The 17,353-nt window shown below is 38.4% G+C and overlaps 1 pseudogene; it reads right to left on the minus strand.

Annotated features, from left to right (window-relative positions):
• The window catches only part of LOC147416981 (uncharacterized), a 51,742-nt pseudogene extending 36,861 nt beyond the window's left edge, over nt 1-14,881 (minus strand).
• Between the last annotated feature and the right edge of the window lie 2,472 nt (nt 14,882-17,353).

A 17,353-nucleotide genomic window follows, 5' to 3' on the forward strand; every position in this document is an offset into this window, starting at 1 on the left:
ATCCCAAAGGGGATCATTGCCTCCGAATATATATGCTTTTTTAGACTCAGATTGGGTTGGTTTTTTTGATAAATGAGTGTCCACAAATGGTCTTTTTTTCATGCTCTATAGTTTATGTATATCATGGTTGACAAAGAACCAACCTACTATGGCCACTTCTAGTTGTGAGGTTGAGTATAGGGGGTAGCCTTTAGATCTAAAATTGAGTCTGTATGGCTCAGACACCTTATGGATGATTTGGGTGTTGGATAGGACACTACCAACATAATCTACACTAACAGTCAAAGCACATTGGAAATGGCAAGGACCTTAGATTTTCATGCTCACATGAAGCACATTGAGGTGCATTATCACTATGTCAAGGAAAGACTCTCAGAAATTGAGATTAGCTTGGCTTATGTGACAATACAAGACAACCTTATAGATTTTTTTACAAAGGCATTGCCTCAATAGAAGTCTGAAGCTTTCTGCAAATCTTTGGGCTTGCTTCCCTTCGTGGATTGATCATGTCTTTAGGGCACAGAGCTACCCTTTCACACTATATGTTAGCTCTCATTCACCACATCACTCTTGGGGATTTGTGACCATGTACAATTCTATGAACCCACTTGGGCACTTTTTTCCTCACTAGGAGGGTTGCCCCCCCCCCCCCCCCCCCCCCCCCCCCCCGCCCCCGCACATTGTATATATACTCATTACTCTAGGACTATCTTATATTTTCTATTTGCATAGTAAGAAATATAATCTCTTCTATGTGCCATGAGATTCTTCATCGTTTCCTAGTTGTGTGTCCTTGTAAACCCGATTTCAATAAAATTATGCACTTATATTTTTCTCAAGACTTGCTTAAAAGAGATACGTGGACATGAGGATCCCTTGACCCACCATATTTTTTGTTGACAAACCTTTGATACCTATGATGGTCTCATTGGTCATGTTTCAACAATATATCTTAGTATCCTTGGGTTTGTTTGAAGACATATCTCCTACTTCTTGTTCTCTTGGAGAAATCCTGGTGGAATCCTCTCTAACACTCCTTTTGGATCTCTATCTTTGAATTGTGGTCCTCTTGAGGCCATTAAAATTGACCTCCTATATAGATATAAACTCATGGTGGAATCCTCTCTAACCTCTTTCTGGATTTCTATCTTTGAATTGTGGTCCTCTTGAGGCCATTAAAATGACCTCCTATATAGATATAAACTCCCTATTTGGTTCCATGCATTAGGAACTGCACTTTCTTTAGCTAGAGTTCTAGATTTTTGTTTCTGCTTGGGTCTTGTAGATTCAATGCCAAAACATTGTATGTCCTAGAGACTCATGGAATCCTTTTCTTCTCACATTTTGTGTTCAAATCTTTGTGGATTTGGCTCTTGATATCCCTGGTGTGCTGAACTTGGTTTTGTATAAAGCATGTTAATTTGAGTACCCCATAGATGCACACTTCCACTTAATTGGATCGATAGGTTTGTATTCTCATCCAACTTATCTACCATCAAGACTTGCCCTCCTTGAGTGCTTGTATATATGAACACATAAGATTCTTACTGTCTCTATCGGTTCCCTAACGTTGTTCTCTTTGCATCTATAGAAGTGATTCTACTCCCCCATTACAAACCTATAAAAGCCCATAGAAGTGTCAAGACTCTATTGCTTCATTGGACTTGATGAATCTCTCACATTTGGTTTTATTGGTTAATGGGCATCATGGAAACTTGATCCATTTGGTTGTCAATGTTGTTTTGGTCTCCATTACAATGATGGTTGTTGTGGTTGCTTGTGGATGGGTTGGAGTGGTTTTGATATCCAATGAGAAGTAACTGGTTGGACACGATAAGTTTTGTGTTGTTTGGAGGAGCATCGTTGTGTTTTGAAGAATAAGTCCAATTAGCGGGTTTGAATTTGGTAAAATTGCTTTTGAGAATCCATATTTTTTTTCTTTGATTTGAATTGCATCATGGACTTCTTGACCCAAACCTTTCTAATTGCCTTGTTGAACACGACAATGTAGGTTAAGGTTTTACTAAAAGATGTTGAATACCCAAAAGTGATCTACTTATGCTAATGGAGTAGTGATCACTTATCAAATGGATCGTGTAAGGATGTGTCCATTGAATTTGATTGTAAAGGTGTCATCCTAACAATTTGGTGTTTCTTTGTATAGGCATCCAAGTACTCCAAGAATCATTGCTTCATTAAGATCGGTAATCTTCCATTGAATGAGGGAAGTTTGTGACCATTGACATTGATTGATAAATTGTCTTGACCTCAAGCTGAGCATTGTCCCTTGATTGGCACCTTGAGCTGATCAATTTGGTGCTAAAGGATCTGTGGCCATTCTCAAGAATGTCAGTAATTGATGAACACTGGCTATGTGCTCCTGTGTCCACTAGTGCGTGTCAAGGAACCAATCAGAAGTTGAAGGATCCCTTTTGGACAACCATACCACCTAGCCAAGAAGGATAAGGTTTCGTTGGATTGAAGTGATTGGAGGACAACTGGGACCTTTGTCATTGTCACGAACATTCCCTAACGGTTGGATTATTCCATCCGCTACAATAACCCTCAGTTTGGCTTCATCTTTCAACGTGCTATGGATAGCATGTTTTTTTCCTTTCGCTCATGTTATGCATAATTATTCTAACTTCGATTTGTTTTAATTAAAAGGTACTTTTGTAACCTGCATCCACTTATTAATCATGAATTATGCTCAAATTCAATGATACAACAAACACAAGCACACACACCGCTCCTCAGTGGGGGCACCAAAATTGAGGCGGTCCGGGCAGGCAACAAGAGAGGCGACCTCTAAACACCCCTCAAGGCTCCCGTGCTGCTCAATTGGGGCTGGGGCAACCACAAGCACAACAAAACAACAAACCCACAGCCAAACCCAAACAAGATGGGGGTACCACCTAGTTATGGTATGCGAACTAGGACGCAAGAGAGATTTTGGCACAACCAAGAAGATGCACCACACAACACACACAAGCAACCTCACACCAAGACACACATGAAATGGACAAGAGAGAGCTACAGCAAAGGGAAGAGAGAGAGGAAAGGATCTTGCGTAATACCTTATTTGTGACTTGCAAATGGAGATGTTTTGTTATGATGCTATCGTAGAACTTGTACAAAACTCACTCAATGCTTAGTGATTGCTAAACATTGCCAAAACACACACACACACACACTGTCTTAGGGTGTGGGAGACCTCTCACCACAATACCCTCTTACAATGGACACAAAATTGGCAATGAAAAACACACTAAAACACTTCCTAAAATCAAGATCAACCGATAAAAACTCAAAATACAGAAGTCACCTTGAATTCACCAAACCGTATTGCACAAATGGAAGGACGAATATTTGAACATCGAATCACGCCTTTGATGCACCAAACCTCAATTTATTGATGATGAAGGAGCATATACAATAGTGGTTTTGAGATTTGTGGAACTCACGCTCTCTCACTTGCAATGTGTAGCTTGAAGGCTTCTCTCACACCATGAGTGAAGCTCACGAGTGGTTGCTACACCTAAGTCTCTCCTCACGCATAGAGTGTTGGGGTGTTATGTGAGATGTTGGAGGTTGTTTTACAAGAAGGAGAGGGGCCTATTTATAGGTTAGAGACCCCTCATAAAGATTATTGGAAATCCTAATTTACAAGCTAAGAAATCAGGATTATGATTTTTTTGAATATCAAAACATTGCGGGCCTTCTTTGTCTGCTTGAGTCATGGGTGTGGGCTCAAAAGAGAGCATTATTGATGGTGAATATGGTGAAAGTAGAGTTTTAAGGAAAAGGAGAGAGAAAGGGAGAGAGAGAGAGAGAGTTACTTTGTACATGTCTTGAGGTGAGGTGTCTTTTATGGTTAGGTCAATGCTATTTTGTGTTAGTATGTTAGTGGTTAGTGTTAGTAATCACTAGAAAGTTAATGTTACATTTACAATGGGTAGAATGAGGTGGTTGGTTGAAGTAAGATGGTTGAATGAAGTGAGAAAATCCTTGTGATGGTGAAGCTTGAAGGAGTTTTGGACTTACTTGTGTAGGTTCTCAAAATGACTATCGATCTTCTTCTTCGTCTTCCCTTCTTTACGCCACCGCCCCCAAGGTTGATTATCATGATGAAAATGGTAATTCCGTTGATGAGATCTCTTGATTTGCAGAGGTTAAGCATGGTAAACATGCTGAATTTATGTATATATATAGGGTTAAGATGGAATTGTACTTTGGAGATAATAGAGAGAGGCATAGAAGTGGTGTATGTACATGTGGAGCTCATATGAGAGCTATGGAAGTAAGTGGGGAGGTTAATGGTGAAGAAGGTGAGAGAAACCATTGAAGGTGCAAGTTTGAGTGAGGGATTGAGAGGAATGTGTGTGTGTGTGTGTAGAAGTGTGGAAAGAGGTGAGAGAAGACTATAGGCTACTTGTGAGAAAAGTGGGCAGACTGGGGTCCACTTGAAAAATCATATCTCACCGGAGGTTGCTCCAAAAATCATGAAAAAATTTTGAGGTGATTATTCAGGGCGTGGGCTATATTTTCTCTCTTGACCACCGCTCCAAATTCGGAGTGGAGATAGGTGCCAAAATTCTCATCAAAAAGCCTTTTTTTATGCTTGCAAAAGTCTTTTAGTGGCCCCCTCCTTTGTTGAATTTGTACAATGCATCCAAGAGTGAACCCCTCCTTTGTCATATCATAATACAAAGCATCCAAGTTGCCCTTGACCCATGCATGGATGAGGATTATTGGTGAATAAAGAAATATATACATGGTGGGACTAGTGTATGGACTATTCATGGACTTTAGCTCAACGAGCACATGGTGTTAGAATAATGAGTAAAAATAATAATAAAAATATGGAGGAGTTATGGATATGGAAAGATATTGGAATCATATGATATGGTCCCTCTTTGAATTATTTTGGGTGAAAGAGGAAAAGGTATGCAAGTAAATAATATAATAAACGTGACCAATGAGTAGAAATCATTTTTTTGTTTTCACGAGGGTGAGGGTGAAAATGTGGGAGTGATTTGTATAAAGGAAAAATATGAGGTTAGAGTATGTACATATTGGCAAAAATATAATTATGGTATAAGAGGATGAAAGAAGGTGTACATAGGTTTAATAAAACACACACCTAAGTAGAAATATTAAATAAAATACCAAAATAATTATAAAAAATCCCTATATTTAGGCCATATATACAATGAAATATTTACACACAAAGAGGCCACAATATACTTTTTTTTTTTATTTTTTATATTTTTTTGGCTCAACTAGCCCAGTGACTAGCTAGCTGAGGGTTTTTAAGAAGATATGGGAAAGTCCCCTAACTCACACACGCCTATGTACAGTGAAATGGTAGGGATAGCCATAGCGTTTGGGTGAATTTGGTAGGGTGGAGTAACTTACTATGGTAATTATGGAGAGCCGAAAAACGGCTATCATTAGCCCCACCCTTATAATGGTACATTCATGTACCATTTATCCGATCATACAACATGTAGAGTGTGTAACGTCTGTCTTTGTCTGCTCTCATCTTTGAAGAACCTTTGTTGTATGATTAGAAACCTTGTGTGATATGAAAGGCTCTCATAACCAATAGCACGATGTAATCAAGTGACTAAGTAAACCTCCTCCATTGAGAAAGTTTCCATAAGCACCCCCCAGGATCAAAGATCTTGAAATATCTTTCCCAAAGTGAGATGTATGGTATGGAATCACTTACTAACTTCGGTTGAAGAAACTTGTAGATTTTACTGTTGTCCATCATTGCATCTATCACTATGAATGTGATATAAAAGATTGGTTGCTCTTCCTCCTGTATAAAGTTGATGTATCTGCTACGATCTTCAAGAGCTTGTATGAGCGAATTCCTGAAGTGTAGCTCATAAAATTCATTCAACCTGTGTAGGCTCACCAAGTCAAAAATTATATGGCCTTCATGATTTAGGAAAGCTTGATCCATGCTTCCAGCTGCTATTGGAAGGTATTGCAAATAGTTTACCACATAGGTAGATAACAGAGGAAGGTTTCTATTGCCTCCAACACATTGGAAGAGAATAGATTTTGTTACTGATTGATGAAATATCCACATGTAGCAATCAACAAGTTTTTCATCTATGATGAAGACCAGAAGCATCACAATGTGTGACCTCCATACACCAAAGAACCAAATGAAGAAGGTTTGGAAACATCCGTTCATCACCAAGTATTCGTGTCCTCTTCCACTTAAGAAGGTATGGTGTCCCCGATGAAAGGTATATGTGAAGAGAGGAGAAGTTGACCTTGAAGAGGTGAAACCCAATATGAAGATGATTGGGGCTTTAGAAGCTTGGATTTTCTTGCTAAGAGATTGTCCCATGAATGAAGAGCCACCCACTAAAACACCATTGGAGAGAATGATACCCTTCTGATAGTTTTCTTTTATGATTTTATCTTTTACTACTCTCCCATGTTCTTCATCCCCTTCTAAGCCCCCCCTTTGGCAAGGTTGTAACTCCTCACATCGTACCACCTCAAAGGTTGATGGATTACTGTTTGATTTTGTGAAAACTTTGGCTTCTTGCATGATAGGTTCCTCCATGCTTAACATACATGGGTCATACCAATGCTTTTCAACATCCTCAAACACTTCTTCAAAATTATCCTCACATGGATTCAACTCACACTCTTCTACTTTGTTTTGGAGTTGGCATTTCATGTACACAATCATCTCTTTATGATCAATGTGGTCTATGATCTCTCCACCTATGATTTCATCTTCTTCTTCACTCTCTTCTTTTAGACAAGATACACTCTTAGAACATTCCATAAGATCAAGGTTACCTTCAAGGTCTTCATTCTCCATAGAGTCATGTTGCACAAAAGCTTCGTCTGTTCGGACCAGAAATTGATCCTCCGCCAAAAGGTTGGATGTATCCATTATTGAATCATCAATGCCATTTGAGATATCTTGTGTCGATTTTTGCATGCTTGTGATAAAGGTAGAAGAAAGAGATTCCACATTTGAATCTTGGCCACACACTTTAGCACTTGAATAATCAGTTGGCATGTAAGTAACTTCTTCAACATTTGTCGGAGTAGAAGGAGACAAGTATGGCAAAGGAGATGACTCCTTGATAGAAACACTTTCATGATGGTTGGTTCTTCCAGCATGATGGAAACCATTTTTGATGTAGAAGTACTTGTGAAACTTCCTTCGGGCAATAGTGACCGCTTCTTCAAAGGTAGAGGGTCCACTACAAGTAACCTTAGTCTTTAGGAAAGGAGACAAACCCGAAATAAATTGATCCATTTTTACATAATCTGGAAATGTAGAACTAAATCCACATCCTTCCCATTGACGAGAAAAAATATCCTCATAAGCGTAGTAGTCTTCACCATGTTGTTGAAGTCTCCGTAGTGAAGCCCATGCTTTCTCCGTTGTTGGAACTTTAGAGAATCTGGCCTTCAAAGCTTTGGAAATGTGGGTATATCCATCTTCAATCTGAGAAGACATACTCCAAAACCATTGCTCAGCGTTGCCTCTAAGGCATAGCAATAGAAAATCCTCTTTTTCAATGTCATCCTTTTTACCAAGGATATGACAAACCATATTAAAATCAACAAGAAAATCATCAACATCTTCTTCTGGATTTCCAAAGAAGATTGGGATATCATCAAAGGTATAGCGTGTCATAGTCTCTCAATGCTAGAATCACACAAAGATTAGTTCCAGACAATCAACAACTAACTACAAAAGGTCTTTCAACATGAATTCTAGACTTTTATGTGAAAATGTTTTTTTCCTTTTTTATGTTATGCATAATCCGAACCATATTCTAGATTTTTTTCCTTGAAATTAAACTCGGTCATACATGTTTTCATGATTCATGAAATCTACTTGATTATGCTGAAATTCAAGCATTCATGGAATACAACAACACTAAGCACACAATCACTCCTCAGTGGGGGCACCAAAATTGAGGCGGTCCGGGGCAGGCAACAAGAGAGGCAGCCTCTAAACACCCCTCAAGGCTCTCGTGCTGCTCAATTGGGGCTGGGGCAACCACAAGCGCAACAAAACAACAAACCCACAGCCAAACCCAAACAAGATGGGGGCACCACCTAGTTATGGTATGCGAACTAGGACGCAAGAGAGATTTTGGCACAACCAAGAAGATGCACCACAAAACACACACAAGCAACCTCACACCAAGACACACATGAAATGGACCAGAGAGAGCTACAGCAAAGGGAAGAGAGAGAGGAAAGGATCTTGCGTAATACCTTATTTGTGACTTGCAAATGGAGATGTTTTGTTATGATGCTATCGTAGAACTTGTACAAAACTCACTCAATGCTTAGTGATTGCTAAACATTGCCAAAACACACACACACACACTGTCTTAGGGTGTGGGAGACCTCTCAACACAATACCCTCTTACAATGGACACAAAATTGGCAATGAAAAACACACTAAAACACTTCCTAAAATCAAGATCAACCGATAAAAACTCAAAATACACAAGTCACCTTGAATTCACCAAACCGTATTGCACAAATGGAAGGACGAATATTTGAACATCGAATCACGCCTTTGATGCACCAAACCTCAATTTATTGATGATGAAGGAGCATATACAATAGTGGTTTTGAGATTTGTGGAACTCACGCTCTCTCACTTGCAATGTGTAGCTTGAAGGCTTCTCTCACACCATGAGTGAAACTCACGAGTGGTTGCTACACCTAAGTCTCTCCTCACGCATAGAGTGTTGGGGTGTTATGTGAGATGTTGGAGGTTGTTTTACAAGAAGGAGAGGGGCCTATTTATAGGTTAGAGACCCCTCATAAAGATTATTGGAAATCCTAATTTACAAGCTAACAAATCAGGATTATGATTTTTTTGAATATCAAAACATTGCGGGCCTTCTTTGTCTGCTTGAGTCATGGGTGTGGGCTCAAAAGAGAGCATTATTGATGGTGAATACGGTGAAAGTAGAGTTTTAAGGAAAGGAGAGAGAAAGGGAGAGAGAGAGAGAGAGAGTTACTTTGTACATGTTTTGAGGTGAGGTGTCTTTTATGGTTAGGTCAATGCTATTTTGTGTTAGTATGTTAGTGGTTAGTGTTAGTAATCACTAGAAAGTTAATGTTACATTTACAATGGGTAGAATGAGGTGGTTGGTTGAAGTAAGATGGTTGAATGAAGTGAGCAAATCCTTGTGATGGTGAAGCTTGAAGGAGTTTTGGACTTACTTGTGTAGGTTCTCAAAATGACTATCGATCTTCTTCTTCGTCTTCCCTTCTTTACGCCACCGCCGCCAAGGTTGATTATCGTGATGAAAATGGTAATTCCGTTGATGAGATCTCTTGATATGCAGAGGTTAAGCATGGTACACATGCTGAATTTATGTATATATATAGGGTTAAGATGGAATTGTACTTTGGAGATAATAGAGAGAGGCATAGAGATGGTGTATGTACATGTGGAGCTCATATGAGAGCTATGGAAGTAAGTGGGGAGGTTAATGGTGAAGAAGGTGAGAGAAACCATTGAAGGTGCAAGTTTGAGTGAGGGATTGAGAGGAATGTGTGTGTGTGTTGTAGAAGTGTGGAAAGAGGTGAGAGAAGACTATAGGCTACTTGTGAGAAAAGTGGGCAGACTGGGGTCCACTTAAAAAATCATATCTCACCGGAGGTTGCTCCAAAAATCATGAAAATATTTGAGGTGATTATTCAGAGCGTGGGCTACATTTTCTCTCTTGACCACCGCTCCAAATTCGGAGTGGAGATAGGTGCCAAAATTCTCACCAAAAAGCCTTTTTTTATGCTTGCAAAAGTCTTTTAGTGGCCCCCTCCTTTGTTGAATTTGTACAATGCATCCAAGAGTGAGCCCCTCCTTTGTCATATCATAATACAAAGTATCCAAGTTGCCCTTGACCCATGCATGGATGAGGATTATTGGTGAATAAAGAAATATATACATGGTGGGACTAGTGTATGGACTATTCATGGACTTTAGCTCAACGAGCACATGGTGTTAGAATAATGAGTAAAAATAATAATAAAAATATGGAGGAGTTATGGATATGGAAAGATATTGGAATCATATGATATGGTCCCTCTTTGAATTATTTTGGGTGAAAGAGGAAAAGGTATGCAAGTAAATAATATAATAAACGTGACCAATGAGTAGAAATCATTTTTTTGTTTTCACGAGGGTGAGGGTGAAAATGTGGGAGTGATTTGTATAAAGGAAAAATATGAGGTTAGAGTATGTACATATTGGCAAAAAATATAATTATGGTATAAGAGGATGAAAGAAGGTGTACATAGGTTTAATAAAACACACACCTAAGTAGAAATATTTAAATAAAATACCAAAATAATTATAAAAAAATCCCTATATTTAGGCCATATATACAATGAAATATTTACACACAAAGAGGCCATAATATACTTTTATTTTTTTATTTTTTTTATTTTTTTGGCTCAACTAGCCCAATGACTAGCTAGCTGAGGGTTTTTAAGAAGATATGGGAAAAGCCCCCTAACTCACACACGCCTATGTACAGTGAAATGGTAGGGATAGCCATAGCGTTTGGGTGAATTTGGTAGGGTGGAGTAACTTAATATGGTAATTATGGAGAGCCGAAAAACGGCTATCAGCGTCTAGGGCAAAAATCTTACATAAAGCATTCAACACATTTGCTTGACGAGTACCAGGTATGCTTTATAAGTGCTTGAATTATTTTTTTCTCTTGCATGCTCTAGTATAGGTACCATGCGTGTAGTTAGTAGTTGCATTTAGGTAGTATTACATCATGTATAATGTAGTCTGTGAAAACCCAGAGGTGTGTACGCTCCAAAAGAAAATCTTGTTGTACTCATGGAGCACCAATAAAAACTCAAATATATTTTAATATCACCATAGCAAGCACCATAGGTATAGTATATACAAACTCTTCATCCACCAATATATACTCATGGATACCCTGAAATACTTAAAACCATGAAGAATACCTTCACACTGGGTTGAAGCTAGTATGAGGTCAAACAAGTACTTCAAGTATACATAAAGGAAAAGAAAAGTGCATCGGGCCAAAGTGCATAGACTAGGTACTTCAACACTACCAATTTTGCTACATGTACCTTGTAGAAATATATTACATTGAAGATTACCTAGAGTACCTACATGTAGATGCTAGTAATACTACCATGTCAAAGGGGTTGGTGCTCAAAAGCACCAATGCAAACTCATAAGTTTTATTAGGGTCCTCCTGGACAACGAATGTACATTTAATGGTAGTTTAAAACCACCTTTGTAAACTCATAGGTCCTTTACAACTATGACAATACATACTAATAGATCTCTTGGGCTACTTGGAAGCTTCAAAAGTACCTTGAGATTAGGCAGAAGCTAGCATGCGACCACTAGTATGTACTTTTAAAAAACAAACTCTAGGTATATAGGTACTTTAAATGTACTCTCTGTGGTACTTATTAGATTACCAATTTCAAGGACTTAGGTACTTTGCAAAAAGTGCTACTTCATAAAGTACCATTTATAGTGGCTTAGGTACTTTAGTACCTAACAAAAGGTTTAAAAAGTCCCATGTTAGGTAGAATGTTCAAATTGCAATGAATTTAACCTTCTCTTCACAGCCTCAAAGTTTTGATGAGATTTTCTTTTCATTGGACATGTTGAATTTTATAGGAGATTCCAAATGAAATATTCACACATCAAGATCAAATGGCAACCATGTGTGATGGTTTTTGGAATGATAATTATTATTTTTTCAATGGGAAATTTGAGAGTCCGCTTTTCTTTTGGTCTCTCTATTAAAGACATGGGTTTAACATACTTCAAGGGATAGACTAAACACTTTTTAACCAAAATAAGAGTGACAATTTCAATAAATTGAGAGATAGAGAAATGGAGGCCAACATAAAATTCTCATTTCTATTCAAGAAGCAAGAATCAGAGATTCTATCATTACAAGAGAGTGTAGACACGAAGTGTCTTCAATGTCATAGTTTCTTGCAAACACGAGGCTTTGGGGAGTGGGAAAATATGCTGGGATGTTGGAGGGGAGTGCTTTTTTGGGGGACTTCTTTGAAGGAGGTGGTAACTTCGAAACTTCCTCGCTCATCAATTTTCCATCTCCGCCTAAAACCAAAACCCAAGCGACTTACATGCTAATGAGCATGACCATGAGCTATAGAGATAAAACTATCAATGAGGTTGATCCTACAAACTTCCTCTACGTGCTGAGATGCTTTTTCAGAACAAGCCGTGAGTAAAACATGTCTCACCATCATTCTCTTCCTCAGTCTTGTTACTTTGCTGCTTTGAGCGGTTTGTCTCTAATGCTCCCATATTTTGGCCCTTCCACCTGCACCATAAAGAGACACATCAATAAAAATCATTCAATGCTTATAGGGAGCTAAGTCCTGGATAGCCAAAACAACTTATCATGAGCATGTTTCTTTTGCTTCCTTGACTTCTTCACCATATCACTAAGGAGGACAAGAGATCTAGATCTACATCACCGTGAACCATGCATTTCACCACTTCCACCCCCTCTTACGCTACAAAATCTATCATCTTAACATCAACATCTTCCATTGGTTCAGTTTCCTCTAGTTCTGGTTCACCTGCTCTCTGTTGATTGGTCTCCACCTCAGCAGCTGGGGTTTTGTCAGTTGCCACATGCGAACCTTCCTCGTAAGCTAGAGTTTTGTCACTTGCCAAGGATGAGCCTTCCCTGCCACGTGGAGTTGATTAATCATCAAATTGCATGTCTGTGTCTATGGTGTGGGCATCCAGAGTTGGATCAACAATCAAGTTTGGCACCTTAGCTGGTAATGTTGCCACATATGTCATATGACTGGAACCTACAACTACACCACAAAAGTTGTAGCTTGTATAATTAGAAAAATTTTCTTACATTCTTAACAAACTCTATAAATATTGATAGACATGTAGAATAGAAAACCAACCATTATGCACATGCATCGACTTTACCGATTCTGGAATACTATGCTGTCAGGAAGGGTTGGCACATTCTTTCTCTGACCCAACCCATCTAGCAAAACACAACGCATGGTATGCATCATCACATGAAAGTGTATACACACACTATTTTGGAAGCCACAAAACCTAAACTATATGCAACACATGCCCCTTGAACAATCACTTTGGCCTGTCGGCGCTGACTCCCATGCTTGCCAGTTGTCGGATGTAGCAACATTAAGTCACCTCTCTTCACTTGATCCAGCAAGATCTCACAAAATGTGACTTGAGCAGCACATGTAGCTTCTGATGCTGCCAGTCAAGTAGTTCTTTCTGCACCACACTTGACAAGTAAATATTAGTCCATGTCAAAAAAGTACCAAGGATATACTTTAAGTACCTATGAGAGTACCATGGACAAGCTCATAGTACCAACCATAAGAACTTATCAAGCACATATGAAAGGCACTTTTCAACAAAGGCATATATACTTTCCCATGGTACAAACACATGCATGGTACTTAGGGAAAAAAGACATGTACTTTCACACAATGTACAAGCACATGCATGTTACTTTGGAAATAGGGCATATGTACTTTCAAAGTATCCACCTATGAAAGGTACTTTGAAAGATAAAGGTAGATATTTTGTCAATGTACCTACGATAGGTACTATAAACTCTACCAAGTAATACAACAATATGTACAAAGTGCCTATGTGGATACTCTTGGTTGTACCTTGAATTTGAACTACCATATAAAAATCTACCATATTACTTATCTTCACAAAGTACCTTTAATCCTAGTCTAATGGAGGGCTTTGTGATTTCCACCACCATCACTAAGATTTGTGAACCAATGGTCAATAAACTTGCATTGGTCCTTACAAAAAGTACCAGGATCTACTCAATCACAGTCAAACATTGTATTTTGAGATTTCTTCCTATTTGCTACCATTTATAAGCTCTACGAAGCACCAACAATGCCTCATTGTGGTAACTACAAAAAGTACCATGGTGTATATAATCAAAATCACATGGTGGAATCTGAGAGTTTTACCTCGTCTCTACCATCCCTAGGCTTTGTGAAGTATCCATACGGATCCATTGGTACTTATATAAAGTACCATGACATATTTAATCCTTGTTAAATGGTGGAGTTTGTGTAGTTCTATCTACTTGTGCCTTGTTAAGTACAAAAAAGGCTCCATTGGGACTTGTGAAAAGTACCATGCAAAACATAATCAGAGTCAAGTGTTGAATCTTGAGAGTTGTACTTGTGAAGTAAATATCCAAAACTCTATGAACCACTTACAAAGTTCACACGGTACTTGCATTGCACTTAAAAGCCTAAATGCAAGGTTTAGTTTTACATTGCATACCTCTATACAATCAACATCGTCTCTAATCTTTGAGTTGCTTGCATCAGCCCCTAGAGCTATCAATGCACTTGAGAGATCAATGATCTTTGCATCAATTACCATCAGCTTAGAATCAAATGCCCCACATGCTCCTCCGTCCATTTTGCCTTTCAGTGTTTGAAGCTCACTCAGTTTTTCTTGAAGCAATGATGGAGCTGAAGATGTTCCCTCTATCTTCCACTTGCTCTCACTTTTCCCTTGTAGTTGCACTTGGGCTGCATTTAGTGTGCTTTTCACACTCTCTAGTGTACTCTTTCTTGTAGCCAACATCTGCTCCACATCCGCCACGATTTGGATATTAACAGAGTTGCAATTAAAAAATGAGTGAGGGCCCAAACTACAAGAAATAGAAGTTATTCCCCCATGGTAAATGAGAGCCTTTGGAGTGGATTGTGTGGTCCGAGGCACATGCTGACCATTCTCATTGCAGTCATTCCAATTCTTGAGCTTTTTGTCCATCTTGCCCTATAGTGAACTAAGACCTGTTCACCAAAAATAGCCCATGCAACCTTTTGCTGACCTATTTAAACTTGGCATGGCAACTGGGCATCTCTCATATACAAACAAGGTTGAAAACTTGTGCGTGATTTCTTTTTTCGTTGGTATGGCTTGATATACTTTGGGAAAGAATAACCTGCATCCATCTGTATAATTATCTCATTGGCAAAGAGAAGGCTATTACGTTATTGCACTTCCATTGCAAGATAGAGCCAAGGAATTTTCTTTGCATTAGCCTGACTACATCCACAAGGGTCGGGAAGGTGTTTGTACAAAAGCTTAAGCCTTGGCTGACTATCAAATGTTTCCCAAATTATAGGTTTGGGGATGCTACATATCGTATGAGAGCCATAGTTTTGCTATATATATATATATATATATATATATATATACACGCACACATATATGTATATAGTGTGTGTATGTATGTACATGTATATATATGTGTGTGTATATATACATACCATACATATATATTACATATATGTATGTATGTGTATTTATACACACATGTATATGTATGCATGTGTGTAAAAATACACATACATACATATATGTAATATATATGTATGTATGTATATATATATATACATATACATATATGTGTGTGTGTGTGTGTGTGTATATATATATATATATATATATATATATATATATATATATTTGTATGTGTGTGCGCGTATGTACTGCAACAGTGGGGGGAATGTGCCAGGCATCTTTGCTCTATTGTTCCTTGCGTAATGGTGGCGGTGTTACCCCCTGTCATGACAATGAACGTTTAATTAGAACATGTTATATATTTAAAACTTGAGGAATTTTAGGTTGAAATGACACCAAAATGGAGAGAATACTTCTTGTAGTCTTTCACCTCTTGTCCAAACCCATGGACACCCATCTCTTCCAATTCTAGGCGAATAGGATCTTCATGTACTCTAGACCCCTACCAGAGCACCCTTCCCGTATGAAGGGTACCTCATGGTTGGCATAATCTCTTCCAGATTTCTTGCCAAGCAAACTGGACAACTCATCCACCAAGGCGTCCATCTCAACCTTGCGGGTATCCGACAAGCTTTGGGGGAAGCTGTTGTTGCCGAGCCCATTTCAAGTACTGGGATTTTGTCCACACAACATCTAGGTGTGAAAGCCGACACGACCTATGTTAATAATCATAATACAAGTCCACTTTCTGCCATTAGGCCAATACAATTTTTGGGGACCAAAGAATCACCTGATTTGGTCATATTCTTGTCCCATACCAATAGTATGGCCAAATGTTTTAGCAAAATATTTTTCCACCCTTTTGATCATGATTTTACAAACATATTGCATGGCCAACCCATGTAACATAACTATTACCATGGTGGAAATCTGCATCAACCATAAACATGCACAAAATACAAGTGCAAAAGCAATAATGTTTTGTACGTCCAAGGGATATATGTCATACCCATTTACGAACCATATTGAAATCCCTTTCATACCGAGTAGCACTAAGGTCGAAACCACAAAACTCAACTAATTTTTGATGAAGATTCTCCTCGAATCTTTATGTTTCAATTGAACATTGGCAAGCATTCTATCTTTTTTGGATCGTGATTCATCCTCGACTAATAATCTCACCCTGCATATGTCCACCATATCAACTTTTCACATAATGCCACTTCCCTAATTTGAAGATGCAAGTCAAGATGTTGAATCTACTAAGAGGTCCTCTCTTTGCATCCGAGAAAAACAACCTAGACCTTCTTTGTCCTTTGCCACTTGGACATACTATGTAGTCAAGTTTGAATAGGAAGATTGCCAAGCGTATCATTTTTTTTTAATCATCCTCGACTAATAAGTTCACATTGTATATATTCACCATATTATCTTTTTGCATAATGCCACTAGCCTTGAATATGCAAGCCAAGATGCTTGAATCTGATTTGTATCTAACAAAAACAACCAAAAGCTTCTTTGTCTATGTTGGACATGTCCTTCTTAGAATGGAACCGCACTAGGCATACATATTGACCAATAAGTGCTTGAAATATACATCTTTCTCAACCAATTAACAAATTTTTGGAATCTCAAAAGTAAACCACACTTGCATACATGTCAAGAGATGACATTTGGGATTAGAATTTCATCAACAACTTGTTGTGCTCTCAAAGGTAACCATAGTCCAAGAGACAGCAATTGAGACACTTTCAAGTATATGGACAATCCAAGAGATGCCCTTTAAGGCATACCACACATCAAACACTTGGTGTGCTGATTATTCATCTCACCATGTATATTTTAGCTATGTCAACCTCTTACATAGTGCATATGCATTCAAAATGCTGCCAAGAGATGACATCTCGAATCAAGATGTAGTACACAACATGGAAAATGAGACTAAAATCTAATCAACAACTTCTGTGCTTTGATAAGTCAACATCATCTAATTGG

The sequence above is a fragment of the Adiantum capillus-veneris genome, unplaced genomic scaffold (assembly GCF_014529385.1).
Source record: "Adiantum capillus-veneris isolate H3 unplaced genomic scaffold, ASM1452938v2 Hic_scaffold_33, whole genome shotgun sequence".
NCBI classification, from domain to species: Eukaryota; Viridiplantae; Streptophyta; class Polypodiopsida; order Polypodiales; family Pteridaceae; genus Adiantum; species Adiantum capillus-veneris.